Source organism: Rhinolophus sinicus, chromosome 14 (genome assembly GCF_057876585.1).
Source record: "Rhinolophus sinicus isolate RSI-liver-muscle chromosome 14, RSI-T2T, whole genome shotgun sequence".
NCBI lineage: Eukaryota > Metazoa > Chordata > Mammalia > Chiroptera > Rhinolophidae > Rhinolophus > Rhinolophus sinicus.
The window spans coordinates 56,848,870-56,870,010 of record NC_142514.1 but is presented as its reverse complement, the minus strand read 5'-3'; the positions used below and the strand labels follow the sequence as shown (position 1 = coordinate 56,870,010).

The window sequence follows — 21,141 nt, the reverse complement described above, 5'->3', positions numbered from 1 at the left end:
GGGCTTATTTATTTTTTATAAAGTAACAAATAATGAGAGAGAGAGAGAGAGAGAGAGAGAGAGAGAGAGAGAGAGAGAGAGAGAGAGAGAGAAGAGAACCCAACTGGATGCTGAACACGATACCCATTTGAAAATTCGAAAACTAAATTTTCTGTTTTATGGTTTTGGTAAAAACAAGTCAACGGCCTAAATTTCAATAGCCATATTTATAGCTTTTGCATTTATGTTCATAGCATGGAGAAATCTGTGACAAAATAAAATTTCTGAAAAATCATTTGTTATTTCGTTTTCCAAGTGTAAGCTTTCTAATATTCTCTTCCCTCTTAACTTTTTAAATCCAGTTATTCTCATGTAATCGTTATATCATAATTTTCACCTAAATTATTTAATTCAGTATCTGTTTTAGATATTACAGTTTATATTGTGATCAGAACTTTGAGGTTCTTAGTCTTCATCTAAATTATTTTTAAAGTATAAAAACGTCCAGCATATCATAGCCACATGATTAACTGTACCTGTAGATTCTTCCTAATATTAATGAAAAATTTCTGGCTCCTAGAGATAAAACTGCTTACTACTTATTTTATAAGACTCTTAAGGCCTTTGATGCTCTGCTTGTGTTGGTCTATTGCACTGACAGTACACAATTTCACATTGAGAACTTCGATTAAAAATTTAAAAAGTTATTTATGTTGGGAAATTCACACCGACAGCCTGTTTAAAAGAGGCTGCCCCCATTCTTCCACCCCCACCCCCGCATTGAATTACAAATGGCATTTGTTAAATGTCTAATTTAGCTTAAAAACATATTTCTTGTAAAATTGCTCCGTGAGAATAGTTGTCTTAATATATTACGTGACACCTCACCTGTAGCAGTGTAATGTTAAAGATTACATTAAGATGGAAATGATCAGCAGGCCAACTGAACCATAGGCATAATAAAAGCTTTCTCAAGGCCAAAAAAGGCATTACAATCCTTTTTTAATCTTCACTAATCCATTGCCTGGACTGATGATACAACAGGAACTATTTTTAACTTACGAGGCATCCTTCCATGGTTAATATTAAGAAAGTTAAAATGATTGGTGCAACAGTGACTATCAATGCAATGTGTTTGGGGAAATGCAAGAAACGCACGGATTTAGCCTTCCAAGGAAAAACAAAAAATTCCAAACACTGTCCAACATTGCCAGCCTTGAAGCTATTTATTCAATTTGTGCTTTAGGCTTGAAGAGTACCAGTTGTTAGTTAAGGTAGGAAAAGCAGCAGCCAGAGGAGAATCTTATCAGGTCTTGGCAATTCTTTATTGTATGGTTGCACTTGACACTCAAATTAGTGAAACAAAGGACCGACTTGATGAATCATTGCAAGCAGATTATCTGTGTTTCTCCAGGGCTCCTTCTGAGATGCTGCTAGACTCAGCTCCTGCATTTTTCAGGATCATTCCCCTTCTATCTAGCAAGTTGCCCAGTGACCGATAAAATACTTCTAATATATTTTGCCATGCCAAACAGAGCCATCATATTTATGATTTAAGCTCATGGCAGCACATTGGACATCTGTTACACAGTATGTCTGACCAAATTCATTAAGCTTATGCTTTTTTTCCCCTCCTGGGATAGCAGTTAGCTAGTTGTTAAATCTACTTATGAAATGGCCAGGGTAAATTTAAAACTGTAATTCTGAACTTGATTTGAATAATTTCAAGGTCCCTGGCCTTCAAATATTTGATTAGATTGATGCGATGGTTTTAGGCTGTCTGGACTGAGAGCCAAATGCATAAGATAGGGTGGGGGAAGGGCAGATAAAACAAGTAACAAAAGTTAAAATCCTTGTGCTGTTCAATTAAATGATCTTGTAATGATCACCTGGGGGTTCTATAGTCAGGAATGCAGAGATGAATAGGACACAGATCCTCTTCTGTAAGAGCCCATCATCTCGAATGTGTATGTGAAGTGTGTGACAACAAGTCTGTAAGGAGACAAAGAGTACTAGAGATTCAACACACATTTATCAAGTTCCTACCATATTAAGCGCTTACTGTAGTGAGCACCTACTGTGTGTCAGTAATTAGGGATACCTGATTGAATAATCACATGCTGGCCGGAAGGAACCCAAAATCTATTCCCAGATAAGTGCTATGAACTGTTGTTATGTTACACAGATCTAGGAAACAATAAAAATACTGGATTTATTTTTCAACTTCTGAGTGCTCGCTTATTTCAGATCTGATATTTTAAGGGTATCCACTTATGTTTGTGTAACTTTATGCACACATTTAAGTTAATAATTTGAATAGCCAGAAAGAGCATAACGTAGTCAGCATTCACAGACACTTGATTGACTTGGAGGCAAGTAGACAAGTCAATAAAGCTTTTTTAGTTCATCTAACTTGTCCAGTTCAATACAAAGTGAGTCAGGGAATCACAATTTGTTTCTCAAAATCCAGGTAGCTGAGATGGATTTCTCACCATTTAAAATTTTGCCACATTTCTGCCTCTGGTGCCATCACATCCAATCAAATAGATTTCTACTTTAAAAAAAAAAAAAAGAAATTGAGTGCTCCACAATGTAGGTTATATGATAAACTGAAGGTAAGAATTTATGAAACAAGGCATGTCATAGGGTGAGGAGGAAAGAAATGGAATCTGAAGCTCAGAGGGAATGTCAGCCTGTGCACACAGCCACAAAGGCACCACGAAGCTACCGAAGAAGGCAGAAAGAAAAGTACCAGAAATCCAGGAGTCTCACCCATGATTCTTAAGTGACCTCTCAATTCAGAAATGCGTGTTTCAAACATTTCAAAGATGGATGAAAAGCAGAAAACAGCATAATGTAAAGTGCATTTGAGGTACAACTGCTTTTCTCCTAATGATCTTAAAGAACAAAAAGGATTCTCCTATATGCAACAAAAACAAAAAGGCTTAATAAGTAGCAGAAAGTCCTGGAACAAATTTGATATTTTACCATTGGTGTTTCATGGTTTACCTAGATCTCTTTACGCCACAGACTGTGCCTTACTGGTAGGCTAGTTGGTTGAGAATAAGTTTCTGGAGTCAGACTGCCAGGATCCAGATTCTGACTTTACCACCTACCAGCTCTGTGACCTTGGGTAAGTTACTTAGTGTGCCCTAGTTTCCTCATCTGTAAAATAGCAATCAGAAGAGCACCGACCTCAAAACACTGGAGTGAAAGTTAAATGAGATATTACAAGTGAAGTGTCAAGGAGGAGTACTAATATATTCTTAACTATTTTAATAATATTTTATGTTTGTGATTAATAAACTGTGTTTGAAAGCCAAAGACCAGGGTTTGACTTGTGTGACCAAGACCTGCATGACCTTGAGCAAGGTGCTTAAAAAACATTAAGCAGTTAAGCAGACTCTTAACTTGCCTCTAAAATACATACAACAAAATCTATCCCACAAATTGTTAGAGGGCTTACTAGGATATTGTTTATGACTGTTTTGTATACTATAAAGCTCTTCAATAGCTAAGATAATGGTAACTCATTCATTCATCCAACAAGTAGCAATTGGTCAACTACTGTGTGCCAGGCACTGGTCTAGGCCCTTGGGGTGTGCCCAAGACACATGAGGACTCTGCCCCGTGAGGCTTATATTCAAATAGGGCAACAAACCAATATAATAGAATGTCAGGCACTAGGGAAAACACAGGGTAAAGCAGTTAGAGATTGGGGTGGAGGTGTAAGTGCTGTTTGAGCTAGAACAGTAACGTTTGAGCAGAGATTTAAATAATGTGAAGGAGTGAGCCCTGAAACTATCCGCAGGAAGGGAATTCCAGATGAAGGGAACAGTGTGTGCAAAGACCATGGGTAAGAGCTTGATTGGCATATTGAAGAGAAAGCAGGGGTTAGTGTGGCTGGAATGGAAGGAGTGAGGAGAAAAATGGCAGGGGAGGAAAGCAGAGAGGTAGTCCAGGGCCAGATCATTTAGGGCCTTGTAGGCCATGAAAATGACAGTGTAAAGGAAACCCACTGGAGTTTAAAGCATGGGAAGGACATGGATCCTTAATGTTTTGCAAAGATCACCTGGCTGCTGTGCTGAGAACAGCTTTTTGGGGAGCAAGAGTGGAAGCAAGGAGACCCCTTCGGAAGCTATTACAGTAGTGTAGGTGGAAGGAGGTCATAGTGCTTTTAGGAGAAGTGATTGGTTTCAGGATTTGCTGATTGTTGGGTGTGAGAGATGAGGAAAAGAAAGGAGGCAAACAAACACAAGGGCTTTTGCACTGGACAGCTGCGGGAATGGAGCTGCTATCTGGGGTCTGAGAATGGAGAATTTGGATTTAAAAATATTCAGTGTAAGATGTCACAGTCAGTTTCAATTCAGATATGATGTTGAGCTTAGAGACATGCACTGGCCATCATAATTCATAAAAGGATGAGATCACCTAGGATGAGCCAGGGCACAGAAGAAAAGAGGTCACAGGCCTGAGCCCTGGGAGCTACAAATTTCAGATGCCAAGAATCAGAAGCATCATTAGAATAATGATAATACTGAAAAACATTAAATGACTCTCCGAACTTGATTTGATTTAGGTGGCTGATTATTGTCATTTTGAATGGATTTTCCATTCCAAGACAGTAAGTCATTTATGTCCTCAAAGCACTTTTCAAATTATATTATTGTACCAAGCATATTCATCTTTATGTATTTATTGTTCATCCTTCCTTCTAGATCATAAATTTTCTAGAACTGGAACTATGTCCTCTTATTGTTTATACCAGACAAGCCCGGCACATAACTGAGGGTAATAACATTAATCACTAACATTTATCTAGTCCTATTATATGCCAGCACTAGTCTAAGAGTTTTACTTGTATTTGCTCCTTTAGTGCTCGTGCAACCCATGAGGTGGGTAACTATTACTGTCACCATTTCACAAATGAATGAACAGAGGCACTGAAAGCCATGTGTCAAAGTCATTCAGATAGTAAGTGGTAGCTTTGGGCTAAATAAATACTGGTTAAAACAAATAAATATTTGTTAAAGAATAAATGAATAGAAGCTTTGAAAGAGCTCCCACAATCAAGTCTTTCTTTTCTTTTTTTTTTAAATTAAAGTTTATTGGGGTTACAGCTGTTAGTAAAGTTACATAGGTTTCAGGTGTACAATTCTGTAATACGTCATCTATATATCACATTGTGTGTTCACCACCCAGAGTCAGTTCTCTTTCCGTCACCATATATTTGACCCTGTTTACCCTCTTCTACAGCCCCCCTCAAGCTCTTCTACTGAACTGGTCTGATGATAAGAATATAACTTATACCCAATCTTTAGCTATTACAACCAAAAGCAGTTCCTTATTTTGTGATATACTTTTTTGTTATTTTTATTTTTCAAGATGTATTTTACATACAGTAAGACACACAATTTAAGTGTATGATTTCACCAGTTTTGACAAAACTATACACCTATCAACCAGTACCACTATCAAGATATAGATCATTGGGCCGGCCCGGTGGCTCAGGCGGTTAGAGCTCCGTGCTCCTAACTCCGAAGGCTGCCGGTTCGATTCCCACATGGGCCAGTGGGCTCTCAACCACAAGGTTGCCAGTTCAATTCCTCGACTCCTGCAAGGGATGGTGGACTCTGCCCCCTGCAACTAAGATCGAACATGGCACCTTGAGCTGAGCTGCCTCCCGTATGGCTCAGTTGTTGGTTGGAGCCTGTCCTCTCAACCACAAGGTTTCCGGTTCGACTCCCGCAGGGGATGGTGGGCTGTGCCCCCTGCAACTAGCAATGGCAACTGGACCTGGAGCTGAGCTGCGCCCTCCACAACTAAGACTGCAGGAACAACAACTTGAAGATGAACAGAACCCTCCACAACTAAGATTGAAAGGACAACAATTTGACCATTGTTCCCCAATAAAGTCCTGTTCCCCTTCAAAAAAAAGTTTAAAAAAAAAAAAAAAGATATAGATCATTTCCATCATCCCAGAGAATACCTTCATGCTTCCTTTCACTCATACTAACCCCCACCCAACAAGCAAACAGGAAAATATTGTTTGATTTTTATTGCTCTAGATTAGGTTTGCCTATTCTAGAACTTAACATAGAAGAAAATATGTAGTATATGCATCTAGTCTGACTTCTTTCATTTAGCATAATATTTTGAGGTACATCTATCATGTTGTTGAGTGTATTAAGTTTGTTCCTTTTTATTGCTGAATACTATTCTGTTATGTGAAAAAGACACAGTTGTTTTTATCTATTCTCCTGTTAATGAACATTTGGGGTGTTTCCCATTTGGGGCTCTTATAAATAAAGTTACTAAGAATATACTTGTCTTTTTGTTGATGTATGGTTTCATTTTTCTTGAATGAATACCTAGAAGTGGAATGATTAAATCACGTGATAGGTGTATAGTAGACTTTGGAAGAAATTGTCAAACTATTTTCCATAATGGTTGAGCCATTTTTTATTCCCACCAGCAATGAATGAGAGTCCCAGTTGTTCCATATTCTTGTCAGCACTTGGGGTGGTCAGTCTTTTTAAGGTCTCTTTGCTTTTGTACACTTTTCAAGATAAAGTTAGAAATCCTTGGTTAGCACCCAGGATCCTTCCTATTTGCCCACTATTCCTTTTTTTTTTCCTCCCTGAGGTGAGTCCAGGAACCTGAAACTTTATCAAGTGCTTCAGACTTTCATGTGTTTTATTTTTATTTTTTAAAATTGAGATATAACTGACATATAACACGTCAGTTTCAGGTGTACAACATAATGATTCAATATTTGAATATATTGGGAAATGATCACCACAATAAGTATAGTTAACACCTATCACCATACATAATCAGAAATGGGTGAAGGGAGTCAAAAGGTACAAACTTCCAGTTATAAAATAATAAAGTCATAGGGCTATAATGTACAGCATGGTGACTGGTTGATAATACTATATTGCATATTTGAAAGTTGATAAGAGAGCAGATCTTAAAAATCCTTACCACCATTCCCTTTTAATCTCATCGTCTGACTCTCCATACAGGAATGCTTCGAACTAGCCATAAAAACTATTCTCTGGATTTACAGTATTTATGGTCAGTTAGATGAGTCTTTCAAAAAAAACCCCTCTACATCCGACTCCTTCTTCACTCCCCTGCATCGTCCACACCCCTGCATGCCCCCTTTCTGAACCTGCAGTTGAACAGTGAGTCCCCTCCTCTATGCTTCCATAACTCAGATAAAAACACAAGCTTAGAATCACACAGACCAGATTTGTCCCAGCCTCTGACACTTAACTCTCCTGTGATCGAGAGTAAGCCATTGATTGCCCTTCTTGGTTTCCTCATTTGTAACAGGCAGAGAGTAAAACCTTTCTAGCAGAATGATTGTGTGGACAAAATCTACTAATGTATGTAAAGTGTTCACCACCATTCTGATTATACAGATGGATCAAACAAAAGGTATGTTTTTTTCATAGGACACTACTTGTTCAGCATAAAGGGAGACACATTCATCCTTAAATGTTTATTGATCTTATAATAAAAATAATAATCAAGATGAATTGTGTGCCTGCCACCACACATTATGCTAATTATAGGCAGTGGCTTATCTGTAATGATGGCATCCTCCTTTTACCAACAAAGAAACTGATATAGAGATGTGAAGCCATTTGCCCAAGGTCATATGGCTAGACAGTGACAGAACCAAGATTTGACCAGGTCGGTTTGACTGCAATCTCCACATTCCAACTCCACTGTTTTCTAAATTCTCTGACTCTAGGCCAAGGCTGCCACTAGGTTCTAGAGATGGAAAGAGGCATAAAACACAGCCCTCACTACAGAAGATAACCCATGAGCAGATAATTATAACCCAATATGCTAAATGTAGAAGTTGAATAATAAACAAAGAATTAGAAGGGACACAGAAGGACATATGGCTATGTGAGAGTGGTTCAGATATGATTTCTAGCAAACACTCAGTTGGTTTTAAAAGATCATTAGAAACAGGCTAGAAAGAGGCCAGTGTCCCCAAACAGAGAACAACAGAGTAAACAAAGGCATGGAAGCATGGAACCTCATGGTATGTGTTGAGAACAGATAAGGAGTTTGTGGATGAGTCAGGGAGTTGTCAGAATCAGGGTGGTTCTGTACAGTTGTGCAGGTTGTTCAATGCACAAGAATGCACCTTAAGTGGGTGTCATACATCCTCAACACTGCAGATCTGTATATTTACTTTGTTAATTTTTTGAAAGTGACCAGCAAGCATCTTGCACTACAGATATCAGAATGTTACAACAATTTTCCATTAGATAGAAGCAAAGTATTATAAGTAACAGAAACCTTTTAAAATTTACACAATAGTGCTTTTTGGGCTGGGAGTGGTCTGGTCAGAATTACTCTCTAGGTGGATGTCTCTGGATTCAGCCAGAAGGATGGATTTGTGGGGTGAGTGTCTGGAGCCAGAGTGAGCAGTTCGGAGACTGTTGTGAAAATCCAGGTGAAAGATAAAAGCTTCAGCTAGAGCAGTGTTGGTCGAATGGATTCTAGAAATTCTTAGGCAGGCAATATGTTATAATGGCTAATGTAGATCAAATCCTAACTATGCAGAACCGAATTTATAAAGACAAAGCAGTGATTTTTCCATGCAAAATAGTGTGAATAATTCTGACCACATTTCAAAATGATACAGAATAATAATAATAATAATAAATGGCCTAAATCTTGACTTAGTTGGGGTTCTCTTATATCCTGGGATAAGGATCCATGTGCAAGTATTTGTTTGGCAGGTGAAGAAAACCCAGTTGAAGGAAGTAGGGAAGTGACACAGAAGGGGAAGGCAGCCAATAAATGGTGCCTTATAAGGCAAGTTATTACTATAGACAACTGGGGCTCAGTCCTGCTGAGGAAGTTCTAGCAGCTGGTGTATAAGTCAAGCCTCAGTTATTCCATCTGAGGACTGAGGGAGTACCACTATTCATTTGGTTGAGGGCTGCTCTGGGTGTGGGGCGGTGGGCATTGATTCTTTGGCATGCACCACCTGCTGCCCAGGTGGCGAAGCAGGTGGGCTCTGGAGGCAGCAACAATCCCTCAGGCAGAGACTCACAGGTGCTGGAGCTTTAAGTCCGCTGTTTGCATTAACGTGGCAAAGGCAGGATACCTATAGCATCTGCCACACATAGAAATTGCTCTTTAGAGTTCTCAAAGGGTTCAAATTTCTTTTGAACCTCCCAATAACCTTGTGAGGTAGAAAAATATGTGGTTTCCAACTAAGGCCGAGCATCTCTTACTCTGGTCAGTTCCTCCTGTGTCCACAGCTGCTATTCCAAAGAGACACATCTCTTGTCAAGGGCCTTCCCCTTTTCCTCACTAATGATTTGTTTAGATGTCTGTCTCCTGATGTAGATCGTGAGCAGCTGAATTTAGAAAGTATGTATTACTATTCAGCTTTGTTTTCCCAGAGCCTGGGAAACAGTAAGTGTTTAGTGAGTGTGATTGAATGGATGGATGAATGATTTCTATCATCACTCTTTGAACTTTGTTAAAATTGGGACTGAGAGAGCTAATACAACCTATACAAAGTCACATAACCAGTTAGTAGAGACAGGACTTGAACTCAGCTTTTCCACCTTCCTCTCAAAAAATCTTGTTGCCACAACACAGTTCAGCAAGGGTGAACATAGCAAATCTTAGTTGGTGATCCATAAACCCCCAGACCTATGAAGTACGGAGTATAGGAGGGCAGGCGAAAAGCCATGAAGGCAGACCAGGAAACTTCAGTAGCGTGATCTTTTCACATTAGGAATTGATTTTTGTTTTGTTATTTCTCATATCTCAAAATAAAATGGGGAAAGATAAATGCCAGTGGACACTGTGACCCTTTAAAAGACAGCAAAAATTTCCTCCAAATATGAAAGATAAGGGGCCATCCCCGCAGGACCCAACATAGCAATCTGAAAGCTGAGTGAGGACGTGCTGTGATGCTCCCTGTACCCCTGGCTAACCCAGGAAGTCAAGGGTGTTGCTGGGCCTCCATGGACAAAGGCAGGCTCATTATTCTTTAAAAGCAGCATCCAGCATAAGGGGTAGCAGCTGCAAGGGGGGAAATTAGTTCAAGAGTTTTCAAAATGAATTTAAATGTGCATTCTTGTGTCCTTGCAATATTTCTGCCAATGTAAAAGGCATGATTGATCTATATGCAACTTTCGGCTTCTCCTCCCACGCTAATTTATGTCATTCTCTTGTCTTCTTACTTTTGTTTGGAAATGTTGCATATGCCATTCAAAATAGCTGGTTTTATTTAAGCAACATTGAAATATTAAACTTTTAAGAAGTTAACACTTTAAAAAGTCAACTTGAACATTGCCTCCTCATCGAAAGACCTAAATTTGCGATCTTCAAATTTCTTTTTATCTGTAGAACCTACACTTCACCTCTGAATGAACTTAGGGGTACAGGCTCCACTGTTAACTAGATTTGTGTTTGAATCCCAGCTCTGCCTTTTGTATACTGTGCCCTTGAACTAGATACTAAATCGCTCTAAGCCCCAGTTGTCTCATCCATGCCAGGGAGACGATAATACTGCCCTCCTCTGAGGGGCCACTGTAAGGATTAAGTGAGATGATGAGGGTACCTAATATGTACATAGCATTTTCTATCTTAATTCTCATCACAACCCTCTCAGTCATGTATATTACGCTCCTTTTACAGATAAGGAAACTGAGGCATGGATAGGCCAAGTATCTTGCCCAAGATCACATCATTACTAAATGATAGTGTCAATATTTGGACCCTTGCACACCATGAACTTAAAAAAAAATTCTGTCAATTATTATTGTTGTTAAAATAAAATTACTTGGAGGCTCACTCAATGAATTAAAATTGGAGCTGTTCCCATGTACAAATGGGAAGCCCAGATCTTTTCCTCTTCCCTGAGGTGGCCATGGAGGCTCCTTCTTGGAAAACAAGCATCACTTGGAAACCAAGGGCCTTCCTAACGCTGGTTGAGGAAAACAAACAATAAAAAATGAAAACAAGCTGATGGATCCCCATACATGTTCAGTTTTGTTGTGCCTTATATATCCTATTGGATATTTCAGAAGTGAAAAACCTCTCCTGTCATTCCTTAGCTAAACCGCTGCATCTACTAAGATGACAGAGAAGAGCCATGACAGCAGGATTTGGGGGCATGTTTTTATGAGATCCAAACATGGGTATGTCAGCGGCACAACCAGATGACTCTGCATTAACATTCATACTTGAATAACAACTTAAACTGTTTGAAAAATATTCATTCATTCATTCATTCATTCATTCATTCATTCTTCAAGTATTGATAGACTACAAAATATGTATCAGACATGGTTGTAGTATTTTAAGGATTGCTAGTTGGGCTTAAGATCTGAAGCAGAAACCCGGATATACATGCTTACACCCCCACCCCCTAAGTCATTTCACTTGGCCTCGGGCTGAGGTGGCCTCAGGCTGCCCATTCTCTCCTGTGTGGGGTCTGGACGATCATTTCTTTGTTGCACCATCTCAACCCACACACTGACGTCTTTTCCCACATATACTTATATGTGTTGTAATGATTCTACCTTCCCTTCCTGCAGAGGTATGAATTTCTTCTCTATTTTCAGAAAGCTCTTCTCCTTTTGGTTTAGGCCTGCTCTATTTTATTCTCTATTTTCAGACCCTTCCTTTTTCTTCCTTCCAACCAGGGCTAACTTCTCATGTGAATTTACTTCCCTTTTCAAGTAGGAGAGAAGGCTGGGATCTCCTTCCATATGATGTCTCTGAAGGGACAGGGCTGCCACAGCACCTTACATGCAAGGTTATCATGAGGCTAAATCTCTGTAATTAAGTTAACACTTAGCACATAGTAGGCCTTCAGTTACACATGATTTCTCCTCTTCTTTAAGAACACGATAGCTAAAATTATATACTGTGAGATCATTTACAAATTATGCATTGTTATATATCAAGGGCTTAGATATATGGAGGTTATTTCTTCCTTTTGTGAGTTATCATCAAATAGAATTTATGAACCCTTAGATTCATAGTGTTGAGATGAATAGTATAAAATTGAGGCAATAAAGCTCCATTTCATACTTTTGCTCAGAACTTCTTTGTACCTCATAATAATATTTTGCTGTTATAAAACTTATTTTCACCTTTTATATTTGCTACTATGGTTGGCATTTTTTCATGCTTACATTAGTGATATGTAGCAATGAGTTGAGTTTTAATTTCCCATATGTAAATTTGGTGCCTGGATTTATACATGTCATAGTGGAAAGGCTAATTGAAAAGTGGTGAGATTTGAATCTAAGTGACTTGACATGCAGTGGCTTTTAGGACTAATTAATTAATTAAATGCTTCATCTATCAAGAATTTATTGAGAACCTACGTTGTGACACTCAGTATGCTAGGTGCTAATAATACAAGGATGAAAGAGCTTCTCAGGAAGTTCATAGGCAATCGGTAGAGAGAGTTCCACAAAGAATTGCAGTGTGTTGTGTGGAAAGTGCAATAACAGCGGCACATACAAGGTATGGTGGCAGTAAACTAGCAAGAGCAGTCAACACACAACATTTTAAAGTATTGATTTTATTATTATCTAGGTATGATGAGGCCAACAGATCAGAAGACGAGTGCCGTTGAAAGACAGTTTGTTATACTCAGAGATCCAAGAGGAGGGGGCCTGTTATGCCATAGGGGGCCACATGGGAAAGCACTAGGGTTGGTCAGGAGGTGAGAGGGGGTGGCATATGGGCAAGAGCCTTTCTTGTGGTTGAGCAAGGTGAGCTAAGCAAGTTTAGGATTGGATAGTTGAATAATTTCAGTGGGCTCTGGAGCATAAGGGCTGTCCTTAGTTTTCTAATAACTTGTGGTGGGATAATTAGGGCAGGTGGATAAGAGCTGATGAGAAGGCATGGGATCTGGATTGCTTAGTTTGCATATAAAAAGCATGCTCCTAAACTAGTTGTTTGCTATCTCTAGGAATTCACTAACCCTCAGAGGGGCAGTCCCTCCAGAGTCAGCAAGGCCCATATATCAAAGCACCAAAATACATATACAAAATAATAATAATAATAATAATACAACCATCTGGGGCTAGGGCAGCCAGGAGAGCAGGCCTAAACCAAAAGGAGAAGAGCTTTCTGGCCAGAAGCTTCAGCTTATGCAAATGCCCAGGGACATGGAATAACATGTGGAGAAATGTTTGTATCTCAATATATTTGGAGTTTGGAGTGAGGATGCAACATGAGCAGTAGTTCTGGTGAGGGTGGGGGTGGTGGGGGGTGGGAAGGGGTCGGTTTGGACAGCAGCCAGTTCATGAAGTTTACCTGGCTAACGAATTTGGACTTTATTTGAAAGGTGGTGAGGAATAACTAAAGGGTTTTACACAGGAGGTGACAAGTGATTTCAGTTTACTTCTGTTTGGTGGAAATCTATGCTACTAAATCTAAGCTACTTAAAAATTAATGAGGTTTCACATTTCTTCTTGTAAGATAAACAACATGATATGTTTAGTATTTTCAATGGTTATGTAAGGAATGTTTACTCTTTCTCTCCTATGGGTTATAAATCCTTGCTGTTCTTTCAACACCCCAAAAGGCAGGGAGTATAGCAGAGAGTACAGACAGAGTGATACGGCAGTAACTGGAGCACCAATTGTCCTGGTTATTCCATTGGTTGAGTTACTTAATTTCTCCGAAGAGACTCAGTGGTTAAGATCAGCCAGTGGATCCGGACAGTGGGTGTGAATCCTGTCTCTGCCACTCACTGTGTGTCCTTGGGCAAGTTATTTAACTTCTGTCTCAGTTTCCTCACGTGTAAAATGGAAATAATAAAAATCCCTATATCATAGAATTGATAAAAAGGATTTGAATTTGGTTTCCCCACCCATGATGCCTCTGTCAGCACCAATTCCGTGTAAACCCATGCCTTATCCAGTGTTGTGATAGTATATGCAACACTGGAGCAAAGGATAAACATCATAGCAGAAAAAAGGTCAATTGGATGATGCTTGTGCAAGTCACTGTCCCTCAACCCCCAGAAGCAGCTACACTTGGACAGTGGAGGAATGAAATATGGAAGACTATTTTCTTGGCCGAAGCCAACATCCTATAAAGTTAGTGCTATCCTATAGATTGCTATAAATCAGAGGTCAACAGGTGTCCTACTCCTCTCTATGACCAAGGTACAGACATCTGGGAATGAATAGCTAGAGGGGAGTAGTGTGTTGCATTAATACAGCTAATGCTTCCTGGCAACATATGTGCTTTCTGTCCTAATGACTCTGGGTTCTATCTCAACCAAGAGATACAATAATTGTTCCCATGAATTGGAAGCTGCCAATGTTGGTTCTTTCAGGTTCTTCACGCCCCTAGGAACCACCCCAAAAGAGATTGTATTTCAGCTGGACTGGTTGATCCTGACTAGCAAGGTAAAATAGGGTTGCTGCTACACAGTGAGAGTAGGGGGAAGGATGGAAACAGTAGTTGCCACATAGAATCTTGATGGAAGACTGTCACAACCCCACATAGGCAGGTTTGCCAAGGGCTCAAATCCCTCAAGAATGAAAGTCTGCATCAATGAACTGGGCAAAGAACCCCAGCAAATGAGTTTGTGATTCAAAGCAAGGGAACACAGAATGCATAGCCAAACTGTATTCTAAGGAGATGATGATAGATGGATGGGTGGATAGATCGAGGATAGATAAATAGATAGATGAATGGATGCGTAGATGGATGGATTTAAGGACACGTGCACACATACATATATACATACATACTTACATTTGTATGTACATACATAGTAAAATCTCACTATAACATGATAATTGGAGTCTAAAGCTTAAAAAAGGGTTTGTGTTCATATGAGTTTGGTGAAAAACAATATTTAGAATTGGTCTTTCAGTTTCTATGTAAAAGGAAAGGAAATGTTCTCAATTATTAGTTATGTAGGAAATAGACCAAATATTACAGACTATGTCCTATCCACAGAACTAGGAAGATACCGAACAATTATAAGCCACTCACTCTCTAATTTGACCGTTCTCCTAGCACTTCTCAAGAAGACAAGGATTTTAGCCCAGCCCAATTTTGGAATAAAAGCTGGATGGAGGACAGGAGTCAATCAAATCACAGTATATTGCAATGGCCTTTTCTTCCTTTTGTGAGGGAATATGAGTACATTTTTGGTTTGATATAGTTTCATTATTTTATGTGATAAATGTGTTGCTTGGATCAAGTCTTAAAGATTATAGAGGTAAATTTTGTTAAATAGTTTTGTTGCTTCCCATAATCCATTTTTGCCAGTTGTTTTGGGTAAAATTACCTGTCTTCCATTCATGTCACTTAAATGACACTCTCAGTCAAGGGTCTCTGCCCTTCTTAGCCAATGAATGAGTTCATGACCCAGCTCACATGTACTAGGCAAATTGGACTTTCCCTCCCTGGACTTGAGAGCTTGAGCAGTGATGCAAAGGTGGAAACCAAATCTGGTTGAATTGGACTCATCCCCATGTGGCAGCACCTGTGACTGGCTACTTCCACGAGAATCTCCAGAGCCATCGTTGTTCTTTCTGAATGTGATCCTTCTAATATTCCTTCCGTCTTGTGAATCACCCTAAGTCCTTTCAATAAATTCGTTTTGTCTTGTGTAAATCAGAGACTTGGAATCTAATAGCCCTGACTAAGTCAGAATAGAGAAACTTTTAAAGCAGGTAGGAAGGGGACAGATAGTTACTCTTGACATAAGGAAGATGTCGGCGAAGTGATGAAGGTCTCAAAGAACACGATGAGTCTGGGTAACTTCACGTAGCTCAGAACAAAGCGTCAGTACAAAACTAATCCAGAAGGGGTTTTTAATCCTTGCCCATTAATTCCCATTATGTGGGCTGTGAATCTCTAGGGTACTGTATAATCTAAAAAACAAAGTCTATAACAATCCATATGTAAGCAAACCTCATCTGCAGATTGAATGAAAGTTCATGGAATTACTGTTTGTGATATTTTGTGAAAACAAAAACAAAAACCCCCAAATATGGAAGGTCTTGCCACTGAAATGGTAGGGAACAACTGGCCTAAGCCAGCAGTTCTCAGCTATAGAGTGGTTAACACTTGTCTATTGTAGTGTAATTTTATACTAATATTAGTTGAAATATCAAGGTTTATAGGTGCTATGCCTCTTTTATAAGTTAAAGCAAATTCAAGGCTGTTCTTTCTATACATGCATCTTGTCTACTTGCATCTTGCTTTGTTTTCTTGAATAGGAGAGAACAGAGTGGAATTTTAATTGTTGTGCTAAGAAATATACAAATCATCATCTATTTTGTCTCAGTCACAGAGCATGGTGAACCACTTTTACTGATGTGACATTGATAATTATAGAGTTATTGCATTGTTGTAGAGTTTGTGAGTTGTAGTCCCATCATTAATTCCTTTTTATCTTTTTTTTACCCATGGGAACATTTATTATTTATTTTGAAAAAGGTTAAACTCACACAAAAGTTAACAGACTACAAAAAAAAATAAATAAATTCCTATATTCCCTTTATCCAGATTTTTCAACTGCTAACATTTCCTACATTTACTCAATCTCCTCTCATCTCTCATTCATATATGTACCAACCTGTGGTAGTCTTACGAAAAATGTATGCCTGAGCTGGTCATGAGGAAACTGGATCGACCCAGACTGTGCATTTAAATGTCTTTTCACTTTAGTGTCCTTCAATCTGGAATACTTCTTCCATATTTCTCTTTCACACCCATGATAGTTTTAAACAGCGCAGGCCTTTCATTCCATAGGACTGCATTGCTTAATACATGAACCATATATACATTTAAAATTTTTCTAATAGCCACATTAGTAAAAAGAACCAGGTGAAATTAAGAGTAATAATACACTTATTTAATCCATTGTATTCATGATCTTATTTTTTTTCATACAAAATCTTTGAATTTTTTTTTTCATACAAAATCTTTGAAATTCAGTGTATAAACAACATATCTAAATTAGGACTAGTCACATTCCAAGTGGTCAATAGCCACGTATGGCCAAGTGGCTATCATACTGGCCAGTGCAGGGTTAGCCTGCCCTACAATCTGGGCCCACTTGGTGCTTCCTCTGACCAGGCTTACCACACATTCCTTGTGGGAATGAAGCTGTGCTCTTTGTGGTTTATCACATCAGAAGACACAGAGTGTTGACCTGACTCATCACTGCTAATGGTACCTTAGTTGCTGGGTCATGATGGTATCTTCCAGGTTTCTCTACTGCAAAGTTATCCTTGTTCCTTTTGTAATTGGTATTTATCCTGTTCCTCATCAAACCATCACCTACCACCTTTATTTCTAAGACAACTTCTGCCTAAATCAATGACCAGTATATTGATTGCCAGATGGTGTTTTCTGTTATTAGTTGGCTTTCTATTGTAAAGAAGAATGTTTCCATCTTTCCTTTCGTTCATTCGCAGTGTGGACTCATAGATATTTATTTTATTCAATAATAGATTTGAATCTGTTACTGTCAGTATTTACTTTGTTGCTTATAATGTCTCAGATTTGACCAATGGAAGTCTCTTCAAGTTGGCTTCTCTATCCCTTTAAAGTATCTTTGCCATTCTTTGAGGATTCCTTAAATTCTGGTCAATATTCCAGGTTCATCTTGTATTTTCCATGTCTCACCCTTGGAATTAGCTATTTTCCCAAGGAGCCCTGGTTCCTTTTAATGTAGGGTGGTATCCTCTAATGTAAGATTTTGGTGTGTGATGTGATTATTTATATTAGGTCGCTAGACAGAAATATATATATATATATATATATATATATATATATATATATATATATATATATATATATATATATCTCCCATGAGTTTACACGGATACCTCCAATTCCAAAACAACACCTACAGTTTTTTATCATCCCTTTTCTATAGTTAAATCCTTTCTCTGACAGTGAGAAACCTGGCTTCTATTATTTTGAATACATTTATTTATTTGTTCAATCCTGCTGCATGTCACCAACTTTAGATCATGCCAGCTGTCTCTTTGGTGCTTAGCCCCCTCCTCCTCACCCCTGCCTCGCTGGCCTTGCTGCTGCTGTCTTCCTGGTCTCACAGCCCCCTCCTCTTACCCCTGCCTCCCTGGCTCCTAACCCTGCAGCCACCTCCCTGGCCTTCCTGTCTTTCAGCCCCACCCCTTCCTTAGCTCCAGCAGTGCCTCTGTCTGTCACCAAGAGAAAGGAAGGGAAGGGGAGGAGAGGGAAAAGGAAGAAGAAATACTTCTTTTTTTAAAATTAAGAAGTTAAACATAAGCTTTTAGGAGCATTACAGATTAAATATTTTGAAAAGTTCTTTCACTGACAAACACCCAGTTAATAGCTAAATTAAATCAAACAACAACAAAGCTTCAAATACATTACTAAACATGCAAAAAAATAACCTGTTTCCCCGAAAAAAAGACCCAGCCGGACAATTAGCACTAATGCGTCTTTTGGAGCAAAAGTTAATATAAGACCCAGTATTATATTATATTATATTATATTATATTATATTATATTATATTATATTATACTGTATTATATTATATTAAAGACCCATTCTTATTTTACTATAAGACTGGGTCTTATATTAATTTTTTGCTCCAAAAGACACATTAGAGCTGGTTGTCTGGCTAGGTCTTATTTTCGGGGAAACATGGTAAAAGAAAATTTTAAAGGCCAGTAACAGTCAGCAACATAATAAATAAAATTAAATTAAAATGACAGTAATTAGAGCTGAAAGCAGATGGTAAGTGAACACAGAAAGCTAGGCTGTCCTGGGTGATGGTGGGGAGGGAAATGCAGTTCCTAGTAAAATAGAGCTTTGAGGACTAATGTCCCATACAAGGAGTGCTAAGTCTGAGGCCTATGCAATGTATGCAGCTGAGCAGCTCATCTTGTACACGTTTCAGACACCATAAGGTGCCACGCCCTCATAGGGAAGGGAAACTAGAAATTCACAGTGAAACTGGCCCATCTCTGCCCACCGGAAAAACAAAAGTATCTTCTGAGAACAATTTGCTATCATAAACCTACTCTCCTGTGGTGTTTGGGGTTTACATTTATACTACCTCTGTGGCCAGGCAAATATCAGGCTGAGAGATTAAATTAAATTTATGCTGGCATCTGAAGCTTTTGCAAATTTAAAGACAGAGAAAGTCATCTTAAACTTAGGCTACTTAAATTTCCCAAGATTAAGTTCAGGCAAATATGAGATCATGATTAAAAAAACAAACAAACTTACCAAACATATGAGAAAACAAGCCACCATGTTTGGAAATCAGCAGAAATAACCAATCAAAGACATGGACTCAATAAACTGCTATAGATATTTGGATTATCCGACATAGAATAGAATGTATCTGTATGTGAAATATCAAACAAATGAAAATCAAAAAGCAAAGAACAAGAGTCTGTGAAAACAATCAGAAATATCTAGAAAGAAAATACATAATTGTTGAAATTATGAATAGCTCCAAAGCATCCAGAACTCTCACACACCGCTGGGAGGAGTGTAGATTGGTATAAATACTTGGGAAAACTGGTTATGTCTATTAAAAGTAAATGCATAAAAAACCCTGTCACCCAGCAATCCCACTTCTAAATACAGACCCAGTAGAACTGTGGGTGTATATGGACCAAAAACATATCCTGGAAGGGTCATAGCAGCACTATCTGTAATAGTCCCTACCTGAAAACTACCTACATGGCCAACAACAACACATTCTAATGATTAAAAAAAAAAAAATCATGGTATATTCATACAGTAGAAAACTATATAACAATGAGAACGAATAAACCACAGCTACATACAACAACAGATATGAATCTCACAAACATATTGTGTGAAAGAAGCATGACCAAAAAAAAAGAGAATATATTTATGATTCCATTTAGATATAGTTCAAAAATAGATAAACCTAATTTATGCTGTAGAACTCAAGATAATACAGTAGCTACCTTTGGTGGGGTTTAGTGACTGAAAAGAAGTGTAAGGGGTTTTAGGATGGTTGGTAATGTGAAGGTTTTTGATCTGGGTGCTTGTTATACAAACGTGTTCCATTTGTGAAACTTAACATGTTGTACATTTAGGATATGTAAGTGTAGTCTTCTTAATGTATATCATACTTTAATAAAAATTTTGAATATACAAATAATTTTAGCTTCAGAGATAGTGAGTAGTGCATCAACATTTGTTCATTCATTCAACAAATACAGGCGCTGTTCTTGTGGTTACTGGGGATATAGAGGTAAACAAGAAGGATCTTGCCCTTAATGAGCTTGTATTCTCCTAGTAGGGAGAGAAAAATAAATTAAAATATATATATAAAAACAAGAAGTACATTATCAAATCTCATGAAATGATAAATGCAATGAAGAAGAAATTAAGAAAATGCAATGAAGAGCACAAAGGAATAGAAAACATTGACTAGGGCCCAGCCTAGAAGTCCTCCCTAAGGAGGTGTTAACAGAGCAGAAGCTGGAAGAAGTGAGAGCAAACCATGTGAAGATTTGGGAGTATGCCAAGGCGCTGAGGTAGAAAGAGCTCTAAGGTTCTGGTAGGAAAAGTAAAAAATCCCTGTAAAAATAAAGATCGGCAGATTTTAGCTATTTTTTTTTTTCCTTATGAAACGAGATGTTTAGCCGGTTACATGTTCATAAGAGTCCTCTGACAAATATTTGTGTTAGTGTTTGCTTTGCTTCTTTATAAAATGTGGGGAGTAGGGTTTTGTCAGTGATGGGTGAGCTCCTGCATCTAAATGACAATTTGTCTTGTGTTGCAGTAGGGAAGCCATTGAGAGCCACTGTCCTTGGCCATGAGAAGTCACTAAAGGGAATTAAGAAGGGGAGTGACACGATGAGACTTGTATTTTAGAAGGATTATTCTAGCCACAACATGGAGGAAAGAGAAACGTAGCCTGAGAATGTGTGACATAAGGAAAGAGAAACATAGCCCGAGAATGTGTGACATAAGGTGAGTTCATGAGGAAGAACCATTTTAGAATTGACAGCACAGAGCAAACACAGACAACAACCTAAAGTAGTACAAGTAAAAGTACACTGCAAATGTAGTTTGTAGGGTAAGCTGTTAGAGGTGTCTTTCCATCAGACTATGACCTACTATGT

General features: G+C 38.5%; 1 long non-coding RNA gene across 1 annotated transcript in view; it reads left to right on the top strand.

Annotated features, from left to right (window-relative positions):
- Nucleotides 1-21,141, top strand: part of LOC141572121 (uncharacterized) — a 154,149-nt gene that overhangs the window by 1,267 nt on the left and 131,741 nt on the right. The gene's annotated exons all lie outside the window — the stretch shown is intronic.